Genomic DNA, 9272 nt, shown 5'->3' on the forward strand with positions numbered 1-9272 from the left:
AACAGTCTGAGAAGTATGCAGGCTTGAAAAACTATTGAACTTTCTGTAAGAATAATGAGAATCTGTGGCATTCCAACCTGAAGCTACTCACATATGCACGTACCCTCTCTCCTCACCTCACTGAGGGCAGAGGTTTTTGCAGAGGCAGGACACGAGGACTAGAGCGTCTCTGCATGGTCAGCAGGAGCTCACTCAATCTGGAGTGGTAAGAGACAACCATTTCCAGCAATGTTGATCCCTGGGGTATGTCAGCAGGAAAAGCCAACAGCTCTACCAGTCTGAGGTTGTTGTCCTGGTTGGGGTAGACGTGTATATGTGGAAACTGGAGAAGGCCAAATCACTCCTAACTAACCTTTGAGCAGTGTGCATTCACAGAGAAGATAAGAAAAAAGCCCGGTGGGAAGTAAAAGCTGGAGGTGGAACAGAACTTAAAAGTAGCCTGAACTTTGAGTGAGCTCCCTACTCACACAAAGATCCATCGGCATAGGACAGAAGCTTTACTGGCTCAGGGTGTTTGAGCATAACCTTTGTCCAATCACCAAGCCATGCAGAGAGACATGAGGGAACTCTTGGGAATCCAAGCTTAGAAATTTGTGTGTGTGTCTGTGTGTGTGTGTATAAATACATAATTGATATACATATATATGTAGGTATATAGACATTATATATTAGTATATACATTATATAGTGTATATATTTTAGTATATATCTCTATACATATGTGTGGGGTATGTAGATCAATACTACATTGATATTTGTACCATTGTTTTTAACTGAGCAGAAACATCAGCATGTGGAAATGGCATGAGAAAAAAATTCACAAATTTTGCCCACGTAAGTTACTAAACAAACAGAAGCAGCAACAATAACCTTCAGAAAGTTTTACAAAATTAGAATCTAGACTTACTATAAAATATTATACAATATGTCCAGTTTTCAACAAAATAATTGTAAGATATGCAAAAAAACAAGAATGTGTGACCCTTATTCGGGAAGAAGATTATGCAACAGAAACAATCTCTGGTTGTCCTCAAGGTTGGATTTTGCAGACAAAAAATACAAAACAGCTATTTTTAAAAGCAGCCATTTAGTTCAAGGAACTAAATTAGAACATGTTTAAAGAATTAAAGGAAAGCATGATAGCAATGAACCAACAAATAGAAATTCTCAGGTGATAGAAATTAGAAAAAAGAACCAAATGCATAGTCTGGATTTGAAAACTGAAATTAAAAATTCACTAGAAGGTCTCAAGAGTAGATTCAAATAGCAGAAGAAATAGTCAATGAACTTGAAGACAGATCAGTGGAAATTATCCAAGCTGAAAAACAGAGAGACCTGTGGGACATCAAGTGTACTAATATATATATAGAATGGGAGTTCCAGAAGGAGACAAGAAAGGGTGACAGAAAAATTTTTGAGAAAATGACTGAAAACTTACCAAATTTAATTAAAAATATTAATCTGCAGATCAAAGAAGTTCAATGTACCATAAGTAGATAAACCTTCTGCCTGAAACTCTTCTCCTTGGCTTTCTGTGATTGCGTACTCTCATGGGTCCCCTCATACTTCATGACTGTTCCTCCCTTGTGTACTTTTCTTCCTCAATCCTTTTTATCTCAGTGAGTGACTCCATACTTTCACATAGAAATTCCATCCATGTTCATACACCATTAGTAAAGAGTCTTTGAAAACATATAACATGGCTACTGTATTTCCATTATCTGGTTAAATACCTTCTTTGTGGATATCTTGCTTGTATTCTAAGTGCAGAATGGAGGTTCTTCTTCTGTTGTTTTATATTTATATAATAGTGTCAGCACAAGGAATAGGCAACAGGTATCTCAAAACCTCTGTTACCTTTAACATTTCCTTCTTTCTAACTCTGCTAAGTTGCCAAGTCATACGAATTCTATTGACAATCGTCTCCTTCCTATTCTTTCTCACCACGACTTCCCCAGTTCAGGATTTCTTTACTTGCTCACTCAGATCGATCCTACAGCAGTAATTGGTTTTCATGACCTGTTCTCTTCTCTCTTTAATCCATCCAAAACATAGTAGTCATATTAATATTCCTAAGGCATAGCTGTGAAAACAACAACAAAAGATTCACTGGTTTCCCATGGCTCACAAAACAAAATCTGAATTCCTTAGTAGAACATTCCTTTCCAAACTGTATTTACCACTTCCTTTCACTAACCCAAAATTCCAGTTATGGGAAAAAAAATATGGAGACTTTTTTCAACTCAACTCAAATAAACCAAAAAAAAAAAAAAAAAAGAAAGAATAAATTGGGGGGAAAGGTTATTATTTTTGGGTGGGTGAATGTTCCCTGACAACTTTTAAATGTTCTAATATTTAACATTATGTAAGGTTTTGGAAGAGTAGAGTGGCCACATCAGCTGTGGGAGATGAAAAGTTCAGGATACATGGCCATGGAATATGGTGAACAGATGGATTGGATTGGGGTGGAGGAGATCCCACCCTGGACTTTTTCAGCCAGTTACAGACAAGAAGACAAATTGATTTATCTACTGAACAGGAGCATATTACTAATAAATGGATACAGATGAAAAGACATTCTATTACAGGGTACATGAGACAAATAAAACAAAGATGAGAGTGAACATTTCTGGAATATTCAGTTTTGCTCTTTGGGACCCTAAAGGAACTTGTAGTTCCAGATGGACCTGGGCAAGCCCTCAGAGGTCCAGAGACCTTGACAACAGGAAGCTGGAGAATCTTGATGAACTGACATGAAGCTGCTTTGTTTTTATAAGCATGCTGCTGCCTGTACAACACTTTGCTGGAAAATGAAAAAAGCTTTCTATCACTGTACTGCTTTGTGAATTGAATAAACTATGTGGAGTTTGCAAATTAGGTAACAAAAACTCTGCAGATGCTGCTTGGGTGTGGGTCAAATTGTCTAGCTAAGCCTGCCACTCTCTCTGTACTTAAGCCAGAGGTTCGGTCTATGAATTATAATGAATTCTAAATTCATAAAATAAAAATTTAAAACATTTCGCTATGAAAGGATGCATAATAATTAAAGATAAATAGAGCCCCAAAGGAAGGTTAATCAGAACACCAAACAGAGATGGGAAAAATAGCAAAGCTCCTGGTAACAGCAAAGAACGGATAAAGTTTATTCTCTGTGGTGGTTGTCCTTTCTCATAGAATTAAGGTAACTGCAAATTTCTGCTACAGTTGCTGAAGGCATAACCTTCATAATCATACCAAATTTCATAACATCCTCCAAAACTGCCAAGGAGGATGGCAATAACAGTTCAAAACTGTTATTGAATGCAGAAAAGTAAAAAAGTCTAAATAAATCAAAACAGACTGAATTTATATTCCAAGTCTTCAGTGCCATTTTTAAAAAAACAAAGCACATATTTTTGCTTACTAATAGGCATAAGAAGCATGCAAAACCATTTTACTGTAATGTATCTGAATTTTCAGCCTTCATCAAAACATAATTTTTCTAAATATTCAGATTTTATTTGACCTCAAGACTCTCTGTAATCATTAATAATACCAATGCTTTGCCATTTATCTGGATTAATTCTGCACATAGAACACTTCTAATTTTAAATAATGAATACTGATACTATGGTAAGATTTAGCTAATGAAAATCCTATATGAAGCAACTTTTCTTATATATGTTGTCCTCATATATATGAGGTACTACAGCACAGTGGTGAGGAGCCAGGGCTCTGGAGCCAGATTATTTAGATTTATGCACCAGCCCTACACTTATCAGCTATGTGGAATTTTTTTTTAGCTTTGTGATATTGAGCAAATATTTATTACTGCCTATGCTGCAGTTTCCTTAGGTGTATAATAGGGGGAATGATAGTACACTATACTTACAGTTCATAGGGATATTGCATTAAAAAAATAACACATATTAGTTCATTTTTTATGGCTGATTAGTACTCCATGGTATACATATACCATGTTTTATTAATCCACTCATGTATTGATGGACACTTGGGTTATTTCCACATCTTTGCAATTGTGAATTGTGCTGCTATGAACATATGAGTGTAGATTTCTTTTTTATAGAATATCTTTTCTTCCTCTGAGTAAATACCCAGTAATGGAATTGCTAGATCAAATGGTAGTTTTACTTTGAGTTCTTTGAGGTACCCTTTGTACTATCCCGGATGGAGCTGGAGCCCATTCTTCTAAGTGAAGTATCACAAGAATGGAAAAACAAGCACCCCATGTACTCACTATTAAATTGTTACTAATTAATCAACACTTATGTGCACATATGGAAGTAACATTCATAGGGCGTTGGGCAGGTGGGAGGGGGGAGGACGGGATAGGTATATGCACACCTAATGGGTATGAGATGTACCATCTGGGGGATGGACATGCTTGAAGCTCTGGCTCGGGTAGGGCAAAGGCAATATATGTAACCTAAACATTTGTACCCCTGTAATATGTGGAGGAAAAAAAACAACAACTGTAGGCCGGGCACAGTGGCTCACGCCTGTAATCCTATCACTCTGGGAGGCCAAGGTGGGAGGATCACTTGTGGTCAGGAGTTTGAGACCAGCCTGAGCAAGAGCAAGACCCCATCTCTACTAAAAATAGAAAGAAATTAGCCAGATAACCAAAAATATATAGAAAAATTTAGCCAGGCATGGTGGCGCATGCCTGTAGTCCCAGGTACTCGGGAGGCTGAGGCAGAAGAATTGCTTGAGCCCAGGAGTTTAAGGTTGCTGTGAGCTAGGCTGATGCCACAACACTGGAGCATGGGCAACCAGTGAGACTCTGTCTGTAAAAAAAAAAAAAAAAACTAGGGGCTGGGCGTGGTGGCTCACGCCTGGAATCCTAGCACTCTGGGAGGCCAAGGCAGGAGGATAGCTTGAGCTCAGGAGTTCAAGACCAGCCCTAGCAAGAGCGAGACCCCGTTTCTCTAAAATAGAAAATATTAGTGGGACATGGTGGTGCACTACTTGGGAGGCTGAGGCAGGAGGAATGCTTGAACCCAGGAGTTTGAGGTTTCTGTGAGCTAGGCCAACACAATAGCACTATAGCCCAAGCAACACAGTAAGACTCTGTCTCAAAACAAAAAACAAAAAAAACCCTGTAAATGGGAGTGAAGGATCTTATCAGAGTAATAAAAATGTTCTAAAACAGAAAAAAAAAATTGGTTTCGGAAAAATTAACATTTTAAAAATGCTGAGTCGTCCAATATATGTATGTGATATATAGGAATTCATTAATTTGTGTTTTTTAATGACTCTCAGAAATGTTCTATTTTTTTTCACAACTCCTAAAATATTTATTCCTGGATTTTAAATATTTTTTGATCCAATTGTAAATTTTTTCCAGTTTTATTGAAAAATTATTTATTCAGTTTTTTTCAGTCTATTATTAATCAATATAGAAATGCAATTTTAAAAATCTACAGATATTAAACTCACTTAATTTTAATATCTATCTGTAGAATTCTTGGGTTTTCATATATATATAGTCATATTAAATAATAGAAGCTTTATTTGTTCTTTTTAATTCTTTTTCTTTTCTTTCTAACGAGGACATCCAGTACAAGGTTGCCTGGAAGTGATGATAATCATCATACTTGTCTTATACTTGATCTCAGAAAGAAAGCTTTTAATATTTCTATGGTGTCTGCTATCAATGTTTTATAGATATCCTCTATTAGATTAAAGAAATTCTCTTCTATTCTTAGTTTGCCCAAAGCCATATTTTAATTATAAACATATGCTGACTTTAATCAACTGCTTTTCTGCATCTAGCACAATGATCATATCATTATTTTCCTTTATTCTGTTAATGTGGTAAATTATATTGATCAGTTTTCTAATGTTAAACTAACATGGCATAATTACAATGAACTCATCTTACTTGTGACATATCATTATTTATTCATGTTGTTTGGTTATCTATTATTAAGAATTTTGTCATATGTGTTCATGACTGAGATTGCCCTGTAATTTTTTCCTTATAATTTCCTGTTCATGTTTTGATGTAAAAGTTATGCTGACTTCATAAATGAAGTTGGGGGATATTCCTTGTTCTTCTGTTTTCTGAAAAGCATAAGATTATTTTCTAGAGTAGAAGCTTTTAAATTAGAGATTCAAATTTTTTAGTCATTATGAGATATTCATAATTTCTATTTCATCATGTTGAAATTTCAGCAGGTTGTATTTTTTGTATTTTTCTCATCCTACTGAGCTTATGATAAAATAATTAAGACATAAAACACACATTTATTAAAAATATAGTTATTACAAAAATCCGTGGTGGATGAGAGTTGTATTAAAGGATAGCTCTATTTCTTGGTTGTTAAGAGTTTGCCTTATTAAAATGAATTTATTTTTGCCATAGATTTCTAAAACAGATGTGGTACTAAAAAGATTGAGAATATATCTTCTCTGTTTCGAGTTCAAATGAATTGATGGATGCAGTGGCATACCTAGTGTACTTGACACCTGAAAGGGATCATTTTTCATACCTCTTCCTTTATATGACAAAACTATTTTCAGTATAATTTTGAAATGAAACAAGTAATTATTATCATGTTCAGAAAAGAAATCCAGACAATGAAAGTTTTCATTTATTCAGTTTTGCATATGTAATTGTTCTAGTAGAAATTAACAAAATACATATTTTATTTGAAATGCAAAAAAGTTAAGATTTAATACTTATCAAGTACATGTATGTGTTTTTTTGAAGAGAGGAAAAAAAATACTTATTCCTATATTTTGGTTTGCCACAGTGATGAACAATCACATTATAGTTCCGGGCCTTGAGCACTAACTTCTGCAAATTTGTCAATGGTTTTGTCAAATTGATATTTATATATTCATGGTCAACAGACTCAGTACAGCCAGATTTTCAACCTATGTTCACTCATAGTTGATTGAAGAACACTTTTTATTCATTTTAGCTTCAGAAATTTCTCTCAGATGAAGTAACAAATATACAAATTGTGAGGAAATCTTTAAGAATAAGTTTAGCAGAGATTCATAAAAATCCCATTTCACAACAATTTCCAGAAATTACAACACTGCCCATGTCTTTGTTTCTTTGGGATCGGTTCTAGCAGCTTTCAAATATTTCTATAGTTGAAAAATTTCCACTAAAATAACTTCACCAGATGATTCATCATAAATTTCTATTATATTTGGTAAAATTCTCCAAAGCTTGTAATGATTGTGAATTATTTGCATTCTCCTCAGGCTCAGTTCATATACCCAACCCCTGTGGTACTATGTAAGCCTGTGTTTAAACACAGACTCAAAATAAACAATTATAGTACTGTGACTATAAAAATGAAACAGAACTTGACTGCTTATTCTTGAAATAAACAAGTGCCTGCTGAATACACAGGGAATCTGGGAGTTAGAATTATTTCCATGTAGAATACAATGTTTATTAAAAAAATAAGTAATAATAAAAACATGGTAATAGCTTTCATCCATATTGTTGAATTTCAGTAACTGTGATAGTCATTTAGAACTCAATAAGAGTGTTGTTTTTTTTTTTTTTTAAAGAGTAGCAGTATCATTGATGTTGCTTGGAATTGTCAGCGCATAGCGATAATAAAAAGCAGACTGGCTTTTATTATTATTGTATTTTATTGCTTTCCCATTTTCCACACACAAAGCATCCTCTTCTTACTGCCTGTACGAGGGGTAGACTCATCCCACTATCCCATCCTTGCTACACCCCTGGCTGGATGAGAAAAATAATGAAGCAAGTTGAAAAGGAACACTCACTTCCTTTCAACCAGCAAACCAAATAGTCTTCTGGAATTAAGAAATTCCAAGTAATTATAAGAATAATGAAGTGTTCTATTGATTTATTTCTGGAAATATTCACAAAAAATATAAGTTACATTTCATTTTACTCCTTCACTAGTCTTGCTTGAATCATTACAATGTGCGTCATTTTTTGTTATCTGCCGACATTGGCGGTGGAGTACTAGATGGAATTTACTCTGATGTAGTGGAATTGATGTATCAAGATTTAAAATTTTGATTAGGCTTACAAACCTCAGTAGTGCCATTTGAGGTATTTCCTGGCTTTGTCTGAAATTTTAAGCACCCTGGAGGGAGGTGAAAGTGTTTTGCTCAATATATACACATCCTCCTTGGTCTAGAAAGGAAATAGCTAAGAAATTTAATTAAAGTTTAAGTGATTCATAATATAAATCTCAGAAGACTGCAGCAAATATTAATTATTTTAAAATTCTAAATCTTTAGTGTGCAAACTGTAATAAGTAAAATAAATGGAAAAACAGCATTAAATCTTTTGCAATTAGACTTTGCACTAAAATGACTGCACCATGTATGTTTCCTATGCTTCATTGACAAATTTGGTTGAAGCAACTAAAAACTATGTCTTTCTTAATAATCACAAAATAAATAGAAGAAATGCCCATTTGGTGCTTCCTGTTTAGTTCTGTTGATGCACTAATGTTCCCTCCTGCTGGAGCAATTGAGGATGTTTGTATTCTTGACCCCTCTGCAGGGAAGCAGGAAAGAATATGAACTCTGATGACTTGCTGTGTTTTTGGCTTTGATGTGCTTGTCTGGCCTTTGTGTTGGAAGCTCCATGTGCAGAGGAACCAACCTAAACCTACACTAAAAGCAATGAAAATGCTGATTGAGAGACTGACACTTAGCAATTGTAAAATTTACTTGTACTCTAAATTTACTTTGTAAGCATATAATTTCTCTAGTAACACACATAATGGTTTCAACTGCCCTCAAAATTAGGCAGGTAAAATATATAACAAGGCATTTTCAAAAAATGATGTAGAATGGCCAATAAGGTAGGAAGTGTACACCAATAATGGGCCCATACACAACAGATAGAAAGATTTACCAGGAGCATTTTGGAGTTAAGTATAACTGAGAATGCTTTAAAGTTTTGATCTCCACATACCCTGTCATTCCAGTGATTTCTATCCCCTGGCCCCTAGCTATGGTTCTTTCAGCATATCATTTGTCCAAGATCCTGACTGGAAAATCCATCCTCTTACACGTCTACCTTTTCTGGAATCCCAACCTCACAGGACAGGAAAAGACACATTCAGGAGATCAGAAGTTTATTCTAACTCTCTCCCTTAACTCTTCTCTCTTCCTCCCTTACTTGTTTACCTTGTGATGGGAGAGAGGGAAACATTATTTACTTTAATTTTCTGCTAGGAAATAAAGTTTTACAAAGTCTTTGGCTCACTTCTTGTTATACCGCAAGCATCAATAGCTTACTCTTTGTGATGTGC

The 9272-nt window shown here is 34.9% G+C and overlaps 1 protein-coding gene across 1 annotated transcript in view; it reads right to left on the reverse strand.

The window, feature by feature from the left end:
- Positions 1–4235, reverse strand: part of DSE (dermatan sulfate epimerase) — a 92988-nt gene extending 88753 nt beyond the window's left edge. Inside the window, exon 1 of the mRNA XM_012753223.3 lies at positions 4225–4235. The gene's annotated coding sequence lies outside the window, so the exon portion shown is untranslated. The remainder of the gene's footprint in view (positions 1–4224) is intronic.
- Positions 4236–9272: the final 5037 nt, after the last annotated feature.

The sequence above is a fragment of the Microcebus murinus genome, chromosome 5 (assembly GCF_040939455.1).
Source record: "Microcebus murinus isolate Inina chromosome 5, M.murinus_Inina_mat1.0, whole genome shotgun sequence".
Classification (NCBI taxonomy): domain Eukaryota; kingdom Metazoa; phylum Chordata; class Mammalia; order Primates; family Cheirogaleidae; genus Microcebus; species Microcebus murinus.